This window comes from Polypterus senegalus, chromosome 12, assembly GCF_016835505.1.
Source record: "Polypterus senegalus isolate Bchr_013 chromosome 12, ASM1683550v1, whole genome shotgun sequence".
Lineage (NCBI taxonomy): Eukaryota > Metazoa > Chordata > Cladistia > Polypteriformes > Polypteridae > Polypterus > Polypterus senegalus.
In genome coordinates, this window is record NC_053165.1 from 61821222 (window position 1) to 61835234 (window position 14013).

At 39.4% G+C, this 14013-nt stretch overlaps 1 protein-coding gene across 4 annotated transcripts in view; it reads right to left on the reverse strand.

The window, feature by feature from the left end:
* Positions 1-14013, reverse strand: part of mvk (mevalonate kinase) — a 99709-nt gene that overhangs the window by 59020 nt on the left and 26676 nt on the right. The window contains exon 12 of one of the 4 annotated variants that reach the window (XR_005635857.1): positions 1090-1258. The exons of the other annotated variants lie outside the window; for them this stretch is intronic. The gene's annotated coding sequence lies outside the window, so the exon portion shown is untranslated. The remainder of the gene's footprint in view (positions 1-1089; positions 1259-14013) is intronic. 4 annotated transcript variants of the gene reach the window in all.

Consider the following 14013-nt stretch of genomic DNA (forward strand, 5'->3'; position numbering starts at 1 on the left):
ACATCCAAACCCATATGACATTGGCTTCATTGAGCTATGATTTTTATTTAATCAACCATTTGACTCATCTGAGCAGCTTCTGACCCAAGTCACTCCTAATTAAACCACCTTCAAAGAAAAGAAATTTAAAAAAATATATACATTTTCACTTAGAGGATATGTTGAAAACCTCTTTAAAACATGGCAAGACATAATCAGTCAAATCTTAGAATAAACATTTATATTGGGGAAAATGACATTCACCTTTCTTTGCTGTTTTTAAACATCTGCTCATGTTGTAGTCTCTCCTCTCTGAATTATGGTTTAAGTTTGACATGATTATATTTGAAGAAAACAACATTCCATACAATCAATAAAATTACAAAAACAGAAAAAAGAAAACAAAGAATAATCTCAATAGTGATCTGACAAAAAATAGTTTTAATAAATAATGAACATTACCTAAAAAAGGACAGCACTCAGAAATCCCATAAAAGGAAGCTGTCATACACAGGACCCTGACTTTCTGTGACGGGCTGTCTGTTTGTAATTTAATTAGATGTGAAAGGCACTACATATGTAAATGGCATGAATATTATCATGATTATTTTAATTTGACACTATGCAACATCTGCTGCTGATTGGGATCCGGACTGAGTGAAATTAGTTGAGCTGTAAGCACAATTATAGCCTTGGTGGTGATGCCAGCCACCGTCCCTTAGCAGGAGGCAAACAGCAGGGGCCTTTCAGAGTCTAATATATAATTAGAAGCCATTTCAGAGCATTTTCTTCCCGATCTGAAATTAGCTGCCTTTATTAATCAAACAGGCCAACATAATGCAGTGGCGGGTCTCCCTGTAATCTCTGCAAAAGGATGTTTTTCTTAATTATGGGGCAGGCATCAGAGGAGGGCTAAAGCAGAATGCTGATGGGCTCCAGTTATTTTCTTAGAGGTACTGCATCCTTTTGGGCTCATGAGAAGCAACAGTCAGGTAGGGGTGACATAAGCGGATCATCAAGAAGGATAAAAAGTTATACTAAAATAAAAGACAGAAAGACATGTTTTTCCTTGCTAGACTTGTTTGTTATTACTATTGCTGCACCTCTTACCTGATTTGTAAATTCATCCACCAGCTCCAGAGCTGCAGCGGAATCTCTCCATGGTCCAGGAGCATTCCAATATGATTCTGTCGACTAATTTTATTAGTGCGTTGTGTACGCCCATTTAAAGGGTGGTCTCCGATTCACATTTTACACAAAGACAGTCTTTCAGGCTTGGCTAGAAAGAACACAGCAATAAAAAGCGTCACTAGTTAACTAGTCTGGGTCATCAGTTTGGTTGGTTGATGTAGTGTCTGTCTATTATATTGTAGATAAACAATTAACAAGGGTATACTAAGACAACAGATATGAAAGGCCCTATGAAACAGTTAGGAAATGTCCTGATATGAATGATACTAAATAATCACTTCTGCAATATGACCTACTAAAAAAATCTTTATTTTGTGGTATGAGGTGGCTTAACTGAGATATTTCTTTTGATATGGCATATTAGAAGACCAGTGAAACCTTCTTGTTTATTAACAAGTTATTTTAACATCATTATGTCATACTACACAGGTTGAATAATCTATCTAATTATGTTTTGTAAGTTTTCTTAAGACCTAAAAAAAGACTAAAGGTCATGTTAAAAATGCATAAATGAGTAATAGATGCATTTTTGCCATACTGTGTTACCAAGGTGATATTTGATAAACAAAAATACTGTAAGGCAGATATGAATATCACTATAATAAAGAAAAAGATTTTATTTGATAGTATTGGGACTATATTATAAATATGAGAGGTAAGTATGAAAGGCAGTACATGATGAATATGAAGATGCTGTACGTTACAGACATATATACATAAATAAGTCTTCTGTATATTAAGTTCATATGCATAGACACATGAAAGCTATTGTAATGGATATACAATAGATAGGGAAAGTGCAACAGTAAACAAAAGGTGCTTATGTCAGGTACGAAAGTCACTATATAATAGATAAAAATATGCTATATATAGATATGTCATAGATTGACAAAAAATAGTAAAAGCCCCATAGATAAATATACATACATACAGTGCATCCGGAAAGTATTCACAGTGCATCACTTTTTCCACATTTTGTTATGTCACAGCCTTATTCCAAAATGGATTAAATTCATTTTTTTCCTCAGAATTCCACACACAACACCCCATAATGACAACGTGAAAAAAGTTTACTTGAGGTTTTTGCAAACTTATTAAAAATAAAAAATAAGTATTCACAGCCTTTGCTCAATACTTTGTCGATGCACCTTTGGCAGCAATTACAGCCTCAAGTCTTTTTGAATATGATGCCACAAGCTTGGCACACCTATCCTTGGCCAGTTTCGCCCATTCCTCTTTGCAGCACCTCTCCAGCTCCATCAGGTTGGATGATAAGCGTCGGTGCACAGCCATTTTAAGATCTCTCCAGAGATGTTCAATCGGATTCAAGTCTGGGCTCTGGCTGGGCCACTCAAGGACATTCACAGAGTTGTCCTGAAGCCACTCCTTTGATATCTTGGATGTATGCTTAGGGTCGTTGTCCTGCTGAAAGATGAACCATCGCCCCAGTCTGAGGTCAAGACCGCTCTGGAGCAGGTTTTCATCCAGGATGTCTCTGTACATTTCTGCAGTCATCTTTCCCTTTATCCTGACTAGTCTCCCAGTTCCTGCCGCTGAAAAACATCCCCACAGCATGATGCTGCCACCACCATGCTTCACTGTAGGGATGGTACTGGCCTAGTGATGAGCGGTGCCTGGTTTCCTCCAAACGTGACGCCTGGCATTCACACCAAAGAGTTCAATCTTTTATCTCATCAGACCAGAGAATTTTGTTTCTCATGGTCTGAGAGTCCTTCAGGTGCCTTTTGGCAAACTCCAGGCGGGCTGCCACGTTCCTTTTACTAAGGAGTGGCTTCCGTCTGGCCACTCTACCATACAGGCCTGATTGGTGGATTCCTGCAGAGATGGTTGTCCTTCCAGAAGGTTCTCCTCTCTTCACAGGGGACCTCTGGAGCTCTGACAGAGTGACCATCGGGTTCTTGGTCACCTCCCTGACTAAGGCTCTTCTAACTCGATCGCTCAGTTTAGATGGCTGGCCAGCTCTAGGAAGAGTCCTGGTGGTTTCTAACTTCTTCCACTTATGGATGATGGAGGCAACAGTGCTCATTGGGACCTTCAAAGCAGCAGAAATTTTTCTGTAACCTTCCCCAGATTTGTGCCTCGAGACAATCCTGTCTCGGAGGTCTACAGAAAATTCCTTTGACTTCATGCTTGGTTTGTGCTCTGACATGAACTGTCAACTGTGGGACCTTCTATAGACAGGTGTGTGCCTTTCCAAATCATGTCCAATCAACTGAATTTACCACAGGTGGACTCCAATTAAGCTGCAGAAACAACTCAAGGATGATCAGGGGAAATAGGATGCACCTGAGCTCAATTTTGAGCTTCATGGCAAAGGCTGTGAATACTTATGTACATGTGCTTTCTCAGTTTTTTTATTTTTAATAAATTTGCAAAAATCTCATGTAAACGTTTTTCACGTTGCCATTATGGGGTGTTGTGTGTAGAATTCTGAGGAAAAAAATGAATTTAATCTACAGGTATTTTGGAATAAGGCTGTAACATAACAAAATGTGGAAAAAGTGATGCGCTGTGAATACTTTCCGGATGCACTGTACATACACCCTCACACACAAGTATTTGTATCCCACTACGTAACATATAGACACAAAAAGGCACTGTATCACAGATAATCTTGCTACATTATAATTTGAGAGAAAAAAAAAAGTATTGAAAAGTAAAATGTCTTTTTAATAAACTTTGCATGGGGTAGTGATCACATGGTACAAATGAGGCACATAAAGTAGAACGTCAAAGAACCCATGGCTCTCCAGCTTGGGCAGGGTGCATAATTCTTCTTAGCATCTTCTACCTGGTGGATCTGGCATAAGGTCCTGTCACATTAATAGACTTTTTAAACAAGTTTTAGTTGTAGACTTCATTTACATAATAACGGCATGGGCAACCACAACACTCTCCTATGACCACCAGTGTATAGTCTCACAACCAAAGACTCTGCTCAGCTAGTCTGAGACTCACCTCAACAAAATCAAACAGGTTCATTTTGTCTTAGGTTTTGGGGTTGGGCTCTGCGTGCATGAGAGCTGACAACCAATGAGAGCCCACCCAGAAGTACAAAACATAGAATGTGTTAACGAGGAATAAGGAACAAGGGTTTTTGTGTAGCATTTACAAATATGCTGGTGACTTTAAATGAGAAGTTAATGGAACTGACTGTATGTTATGGGATGAAGTGTGACTATGGTATCTATTAAAAAAAAATGCCAATGACTCCAGTGAAAAGCTATTACTAATAGTACTCACTTTATGGTAATGTCTCCCTAGTGGCTCAAGTTGCAATAGTGGGCACATTTTAAAAAACGGGGTACTTGGAAAATGTCTTCTGTCTTCTAACCTACACAGCCCACCACCTCAACTCTAATGATTCCTATGTGCATTCAGTTCACCATTTATTTAGCTACTAGGACCTTTGAAGACTGTAAATTTTACAATATGCTGCTGTATAAAGCGTCTTGTAATAATGTGATACCAACCTATCCAGTACTTACGTTACTGCAACAAGTATAGTATAAGTAGCTGGGATAGTTTCACACCCCAGTAACTCTAAGCTGGTTAAATGATGTATAGGGAGATGGGAACATGGATGAGATGACATATGAGAATATGAATGATAGAATGTAACTGCAATTGATTACTGAACAAGTAGACAGTGAAAACTGTCACTTTCCAGGGCTCGTAGGTCTTATTATGGCACTATAGTTTTGTTTAGTGCCACAGAGACTATGGGCTAGAGGGATACTTCATGAGCCAAAAACCAAAACCTTTTTTTTTTTCCTTTTCTTTTTTTTCCATTAACTTCAGAAACCTGCTGGCTATATAGCAAGCTAAAATAATCAAATGATTTCAAGCCATCCCCTTACATTCACTTGAGGTCATAAAGCCTGTTTGTCAACTGACTGAACAAGTCCACTGCTGAGCTGAGCAATTGCTTCCCATCCCCCAGAACAGCAAAATGAATTATATAAAATTAGGAACTGAGAAATATTAATTCTGTCGTGTGGGGCCCAACAAATGCTAAGTAAGAGACTTGCCAATGTGCCATGGCTGTCCTGTCAGATGTGTTAAAAAAAAACTAAATAAATAAATAAAGCTCCATGCTGTCAGTGCTGTGACAGCGCCACTAACACACTCAGCACATCATTACAATCGATTTAGTCTTTGATGGAGTTTTAGGAAGCACAACTGCAAGGCCAAGCAAAACAACACCTGTACATCTGCTTTGGGAGGTGGCACTGGTAGGAAGCCACCTGGCAGCAGGAAGTCTCATTCGTCTGCCAATACCAGACAAGGTGGTACCAGACAAGGCTGACCTGACTCCCCTAAGCAAACAACAATATGGCACACTTGTGAGGAACAACTATGAAATGTACAGACAATTCACTGGTCACCACACTCTGTCTCATTTTTCATATTTTTACCAAGAATGGACAAGACAAACAGGTACTTCTCTCCATAAACAGTTGGCAAAGAAGGAAAAAGGGCAAACTTTGGAGGATGCCACTTACTAGAAGATGGCACTTAATAAAACTATCAGCTGTAGGAACACATACCAGTTTCAGTCAAATTCTCCTTACATAATGTTGAGCCACCCTGAAGTTCCAAGGAAGAAAATGAAGAGGTCTCACCTGCAAGTGTTCAACCATCGCACCTACAGCATAAGTTATTATTGGTTTCATACCATAGTATTATGTTATGACCACAAAAAAAAATTACATTTTTGTAAAGAAGGAAATAAGTTGCAGAAAGTGGATTTTGTTTCATTGGAAATAAAAACAAAAAAAAAAAAACTATCATTTGAGGTTAAGCTATCTGTTTTAGAATACCAAAAAGGTGCTGTGCCTATTTCAGGCCTGGCATAACACTTCAACAGGCTGCATAGCCAGTGAGTGCAGCGGACTCTCAAGTGACATCAAGCTGTACCGACAGGTGGCACATAATACTGAAAAACCACAGGTGGAAAAATCTCACTAGGGTATCTAGTTAGCTGCCAACAAGAAATGCACAAGCTCATGGATGCATGAAAGGACAGGCCACCACAGAAATTCCAAGAAAGCACCAAGGTACACAGTGTCTTGAAATATGTGAATACTGTACCATTACCATAGAACAGGCGGGGGAGATTTTAAAATAAGTTGTGGTTTTGATATCCCATTATCTTGTCCATTCACCCCAAATGAATAGTTACCGTTAGTGTAACAAAACGGAATCACAGGACACCTATTAGGGGTTAAAATTACCAGGTTAATTATTAATTTTGGGGACGTTATTCAGAAGGACATCTCATATAGGTCTGAGCTGTTGTCAGCAAAGGCTTTACTGAGTGACATGCCAACATACTGCCTGAAAGTGTGACATTGCCAACGGGAAAGATTAAAAAAAAAAAAATGTATCATTCAGTGCCATTCGCACCCTCTCTGCCTGTCAAACATGCCATATGTCCCATTGCAGGACACTGCTGTAGCTTATTGACTGTGACAGGGCTATTGACACGTGACTCCCACCATTCCGGAACACCACCAGAAGGAGGCCAGGAGTCAGGAGCAGCCCGAGGGGTGCCACAGGTCCTGTCTCCCAGATCTTTCATAGCACCTCATTAGCAGAGCACTTGGAGCGGTTCCTCAAGGTCAGTGTCTTGGCCATCAACTTTCTGGAGAGGACGATGTACAGCGACAGTTGGAACTGAGCAGTCTGTCCAATTCCATTTCTACACAACCAAACATTTACGCCACACTTTATTTCTTGTCTTTTGGCATTGGTCCCAATTTCAGAGTTCTTCACCAATTTGAATTTGTATTCTCAAGCTTGATTATTTTGTTCCTAAGCTGCAGTCAGGTCTGTTAATAAGCAGAATGCATTTTCCTAATTGCTTGCTGCCCAAGAACAAGCAGTAATTTTTACTCACAGCTATACTTCCATTTCCAAAATAAAATTCTCAAAATGTGAATGTGTTATATTGTGAGTCTATTATGTCAAATGAAACCGTGCCCCAGAAAATGGTTTAATAGTGAGGCTGTGTTTCCAGCATGTCACTGGTTTCTTTATATTGTTTCCATTTTACCTAGAGGATTGAAAACTGCACCAAATTTGGTTCTATAAAATACACACCCAGTTTGTCTCCATATTCTATAGGGAAGTCCACCCTGCCACAGTCCTATTCATACAATACTCCTACCCATCATCCATTGCAGCACTGACTGAACGTGACATTTCAAAAATCTGATCACTCTATTATTATCACTTCACTGCAGGCTACACTTTCCAATGCAAGAATCTGTGTCCCCCATATAATTTCATTGCTCAGCAGGGAGCCATGGCCAAGGCCAGCAGCATCAGGGTAGACTCTGATGTCACTTTTTATTCACATGTCACCAGTTCCATATGCTAGTGTCTGTGTAGACTGGGCCGGTTTTGGGATTCTTTTAACTTTGAATGATCTTAAGGAGAGCTAGTTTGCTTTACCAATAAAACATTACCTCTTTCTTGCGGTCTACTCACCTGAGAATCACCTATAATTTTTCCAAAATGAAATTGTATCTACTCTCTAAAAAGCAGATCACCCTTTTTTGCATATAGTCCAGATTTTGCATGTTCTTACAATCTTGTTAAATAGCGGTTCACATGTTTCTATGGTGGTGCAAGGCACTGAGTGTAACTTCTACTCCTGTTTACAGTAGTTTAACATTATGGATTCTCCACTTCATCCAGTCTGATAGTTTTAGAACATAAGAGGTTTGACAAAGGACACTGGTCCAACTGGTCTATCAATTCTGTTTGGTTAGCTAACGTGTCTCAGATCTCATTTAGGGATTTTAAAGAACTTCAGCTTCCATACCAATAAACCCTGTTAGCCCTTCTTTGCAGGGATCCCCAGGGTGGTACGCAGGCAATATACAGGTAAAAACAGATTAGTAATGGACTGAGGAGTCTCGCAGAGGGAACGAAATTTCAAATTAATATAAAATCCCAACCCCTAAACAATTTTGCACAGATAAGACTCATTTAAAGAGTGTTAGACACACATGGGGACCTGAGGACGTACTTTTGTATAAACCTCTCAACAGGCCGCTGGCATTAAGGCCAGAAAACACAAAAAAATTAGAACAAACAAAATAATTACAACTCAAGAGGCATAAACAAGCAGTAAAACAGAATAGGAAATCAACTTTTTTCCCTTCAGGCCTACAGTAGCTGTTCATCTTGCCCAAATGCCCACGATTCCAGTGCAGAAATACTCTCCCTCTCTCTCTCTCTCTGATCTTGGCCACTCTTCCTCCGACATGATTCAAGTGTTTCTCTGAAGTTTTTAAACTTCCTATGGCAGTACAAGTTTGGCACAGTCTTTGGTCGTTCCTGGTTTCCCTACTTATGCCCCCACTTGGTTTTACAGGGCCTTGATCTCTTGGGCAGCTGTCCTTAACTGGAAACATAATCCCTGTCCTAGTCCAGCACTGTATGCTACCACTTACTGGTCTGAAGGTGTTCCAGCCTCCTGCCAATCTCTTATTGTCTCATTATCTCAACTACATGAGGTTCTGAGGCAAATGCCAGCTGATGAGTCCTCTTCCCCCTAGCCTGCTAAGTAGGCATTGCCAGATTCTGCCAGGCTCCCACTTCTTCCTTGTGTTGATGTCCTTTTGAAGCGTCAATAACAAACACAGAGCAATGAAGTGGTATAACATGGCCAGGGATTTCTCCCTCTTCTAGACTCTTGTTGGGCACTGTCACTATTTTACAACCATGCCCACCACTGGCATTCTAACTCATACCCGTCTTTATGGACCTGGCTTTGAACTTGGTGGTTTGGTCATGTCAACAGAAAAAGGCCTTTCTCAAACTGTTACCACAAAGATGGAAAAGCACAACTGTCCAAAATTTCTTTGTATACTGTAGCATTAACTGTATCCTTCACTAGAGACTAGCTCAAACCCTGCCATTATCCCTCACATACTAAACTTAGCAGTAGGCACTATGCAGTCTGGAGGGCAAATATAGTGTTCTTGGGTTTAAGTCCAGCTATTTGGCCAGGGAAAACTGTGTCATGAAGCCCTCAACACAGTTCTTGTGCTGATATTGCTTCAGCTCCACATGAAGCAATGTCATCAGTGGAGTCCCTCAGGGGTCTGTCCTTGGACCATTTCTGTTTTTCGATTTATATTAATGACATTGATTCTGGTATAAACAAAATTGTGAAATTCACAGATGACACTAAAACTGGATGAATAGCAGACACAGAAGAGTCAGCAAAAATAATTCACAAAAGACCTGGACAACCTTCAGAACTGGGCTAACTCCTGGAAAATGCACTTTAATGTACAAAAGAGCAAAGTGCTACATGTGGGCAAAAGGACCAACAATTATAAATACTAGATGGAAGACACTGACCTACAGGAAACAACCTCTGAAACTCTCTTCCAGAAACTGAAAAGACATTGGAGAGACCTCCTGACACTGTGAAAAAGAAACAATATTCAGATGGTGCAAACTGAGTCACATTCGGTCTGGAAGTTTTCTAAGTCTTGAACACAGACTTCAGACACTGTCAACACTGCTAACACATCCACTTCGACCAAGCTGAACACTTACAATTACTCTATCAAGATATAGAGGCAGCAGCTTTACTGATGAAAATTGACAATGTGCTGCTTGTATTAGTTCTGCCCTCTTTTACAAAACATGTAATGGAAAACCATGAGTTCATAACCTGGCATTGTCCTTCGGCAGCCAAGTTTATTTCAGGAATTGCTCTGAGAAGCCTATAGTTTTTCGTCTTCAAAATAAGATTAATGATGAGTTCAGAAAATAAGTCATGGTTAAATACCTCCGAGAATGTATGTTAGAAAAACACACAACCTGGTCCACAAGGAGAAAAGAAATATGTCCTCTACTCTATCTAATAATTATTTACTACCCTTCTTAGCATCCATCCATCCTTCTAGTATCAAAATACTCCCAATGGTAATGGCTGTGGTATTTAAGGTTACATTTAAAAAGCAACTTTATTTATTTTTTTTTTCACAACAAAAAGGCATTTAGCTGAAAATTAGAAGCCTAGATAACCTCACTGGTGAACAGACGTCATTGGCAGATCATTATAAGGTTTGCCTCTGCTTTGCGAGTTTTAAACAAATTACTATAATATGCATTGCCGCAGAGAAGCCGTCACCCAGAGCACTAGTGCTGAGATATAAATGCTTCCTGCAGAAGCGTCTTTTCTCCTGCGATCAAACTGAATTATTACTTAGGATTACTAATTGGGGAGGCTAATATAGTCCTCCTATAATGTAGTCCACCAAACTCCATTAAGCCAAATAAAAATGACTACGGTGCAGTGAACTTGTACCTGGAATATCTGTAACCTCTTTTACTTATGGACTTGCTGTGTAACTAGTTTAGTTTGGCCCATTCTAACAAAAAAAAAAAAAAAGACAAAACATTTACACAAACATCTTAATAAAATTTAAACCTAATTTATTCCTTCAGGAATGATGTGGGGTTAAAGAGGGTTAAGCATAGACTAATATTATTTGTGTTAATAGACGTACCTTTCATGAGTACCCTGTATGTGCAAAAATAATAAATGTCAATGTCTAGATTCACATATTTTCAGGGAGGGTAGAAGGTGTGATTTAAATATTAGAATTAAACAGCTGTGAAGGTAGGATGATCCATGAGAAAACAAACTGATTACTAAATCCAGACAGTGTAAAAAAAAATACTGTGTAAACATTTTTCCTGTATACAGAATTGGACACATGCCTATAGCAGTTAAAGAGATAGCCAAAATGGAGAAATTATGCCACAAATGACAAACAAAAACACTGCAAATTTGATGAATGTGGACAAAATCTTAAATGGAACAAAACAGAGTTATCTGGGAAGCACAATAGGAAGATGTAAGGAACATCTTATTTTGCTATGAATATACTGCATATCAGTGCAGTGTACCATTTTCAGATAAGCTTACCCAAGCCAAAACAAGAAAGGTTACTAACAACAGAAGAATCGTTCACACTTGTCACTCCTTTGGTTATCTATCTACCAAGTGTTCCTGGGCATTGCGTATATCACAGCAACATATGAATAGTAGCATTGATTCATGCCTAAGTGATAGAATCACTTAGTCAAAAGACTGACGATTTTGAAATTTGGGAACTTGGTTGTTCTTTGTGGATTAATATGATTAATATGTGGATTAATATGATTACTTTGTAGCCCTATTAAAGTAGGGCTACAAACAAAGGAATAAATCTGGATAAATTATATTGCTGATCTGCATTTGGGCCCTTTTTAGAAAAAAAAAACTGTTAAGCAATACCCACTTTTTTCTAATAAATAGCTGCTCTGGACCCTGGGAAGCAGGCGGATACTTTGTGGAACACCCATTCCATCACACAGCGCCGTGACACCCCAGATTAAAGCAAACAGTTAACCAAACCGGAACATTTTATTGTTAGGACTGAGATCTGGCTCCACCCCAATTCATCTGTAATGTGTGGGATTGGCTGGGGCACTGTCATTAGAGCTTCAATTTTTATGTCATTTGCCTCTGACCTTCTTATCCATGTCTGTTGCTATGCAATGCTCATTATGCAGCTGTCACAGGGCAGAACAGAGGACATAAAGTGGGGAGCTCAGATGGTGCTTTGCCCAAAGTGTTTCAGTCCTCTGCAACAGCCCATCTTAGCTTAGCCGTTTTAGTGATTTACACGTTCTTACGTTGGTTTTTAGTTTGTAGCTTAACTGCCTAGCTGACTACAGATAACTTTAAATAATTTTTACTTGCACGAACACAAGTGATTTATTGTTAGTGCACTCTGACCTGCAGTACAACTTTGGTGCATTGCTTTGCAGAGTGTTCCTTCACCAGTCTGCCCTTGCCTACTAGAGAGCTGGCAAAAGGCATATGTTAGACAAAACAAGCACTTAACATTTATGATATGGGCGAAAACCAAGAGTGAGTACAAAATATGCACTTGAGCAAAGAGAGAACATGTAAACTCTACACACACCATTAACACACAACACTAACCACTTAGCAATTATTAGTGTCACTTGCAAGTGAAGGACTGTGGTAATTAGTGTTGTATACTGTCACATTCTAGCTAACCAGTTTTGGAGGTAAAAATTCTTTTAAAAGCTAAATCATTATTGTCGGCTTAAGTAAGAGAGTGCAAACAAAAAGAGTAAAAATAAAAAGGATTATGCAAAAAGGCTAATTTAAAAAAAGAAAGAAAAAAAAAAAAAATCAGACAAAGATGTCCACCCTTAACTGTAGACAAGAAAAAGTCTTTCCACCTCAGTGGTACTGAGAGGCTCTGGAGTGGAGGCTGCTGTATTTCTGCTCTTGAGCTGCATTCCCAGGACTCTCCTCCGGTATGAACAACAACAGAGTCTACCTTTTGTAAGTAAGCCACTGCAAATCTCAGAAAAATCAATTGCTCTTCTTGGGGAGTCCCAAGTGAGAATCTAACGTGAACAAATTAAAATTTAACAGGCACATCTTATAGCTGCCCACTGCATTAGAGGATGGGCTCCCAGCAGCCTGCCTGATGACTTTTCAGTTCATCTTAGCTGTACTTATACACACTGGCCCAGTACGCCTCTCTTCATTCTTAGAATGGGGCCGATGGAGGAAAAAAAAAAAGGAGGCTCTGTATATAAAAAGGATGGCTCAACTGGAGTGATCAAGGCCTAAAAGAAAATGACTAAGCAGCAGTGAAGTTGGCTTAATGAATCAATGCTGTGGAATACGAACTGAAAAACACTTCCTATTGTTTATTGTGAGATTCTGGGTTATTTAGCAAGCTGTAGAATAGGTCATGCCTAAGTTTTTGATTAACATTTAATTAAAAATTAACTTTGTGAATTGGTTTCATCTACTGCAAGGTCCAAAATCTGACCTGGATGATAGGTTAGATCCACTCTAGCAAACTCATGCAAACATGGAGAAGAAGCATCTGTCCCAGCAAATGCAGTTGTTAATGAACCAATCATCTTTCTTTTTATATAGTGCCTTTCTATACTGATTTCCATTTGATGTTAAGAAACAAACAGTTGGAGCATAGGCAAATTAAAAAAGACTTGTTCTGGGTCACACAGACAGTGAGGGCAAAAATTGACTCTGATCTGTAATCCTATCCTTAACCACAAGAACCAACGTGCCTATCCAAACTGCCAACACCACAGACTGGTTCCACATCAACATAGCACAGGCCTCTGCCAACAACACTGGCTCAAAGAGTAACATTGTGAGTTCCCTGCCACTCGAACTATCAAAGTGAAAACTGCAAGCAAGGCACTTGTTGAAGATGGGGACAGGCTAACCAGCCATTAGCCTTGGCTGTACTGGCCAGTAACACTTGGCCATAAATAGCTACCTCCTCTTTAGCATCTTTTACATCCTTTCGTAGTGGCTATGTTTCCAAAAGTGGTAGGGACAACATAAGAGATATTTCTCATTTTTCCACTGCCATTTAGTGGAACCTGGGCCTAACCAGCGAAGTCAGCACAGATCAGGTGAATGGGGCTACAGGAAGGGCATTGTCTGCATAGCAAAAAATTAACCCAAGCAATATAAAAAAAAAAATTCCACAACTTTTCAACTACTACTAGTAAAACAACAAATTGAAATTAAAATCTTTGAACAGTGTGGGGTGTGCCTTGCAATCAAGGATGAGCCAAATAGATTTTCGTGTCTACGATTTGCTGTCTGTATTTTATCCACCTTGAGACTTGACTTTTTTCCCTCCTGCTTTTTTTTTTAATACAATTTTATTTTATCTCTGCACCGCTGACATTTTCTCTCCATCCTTGACCCCTTTT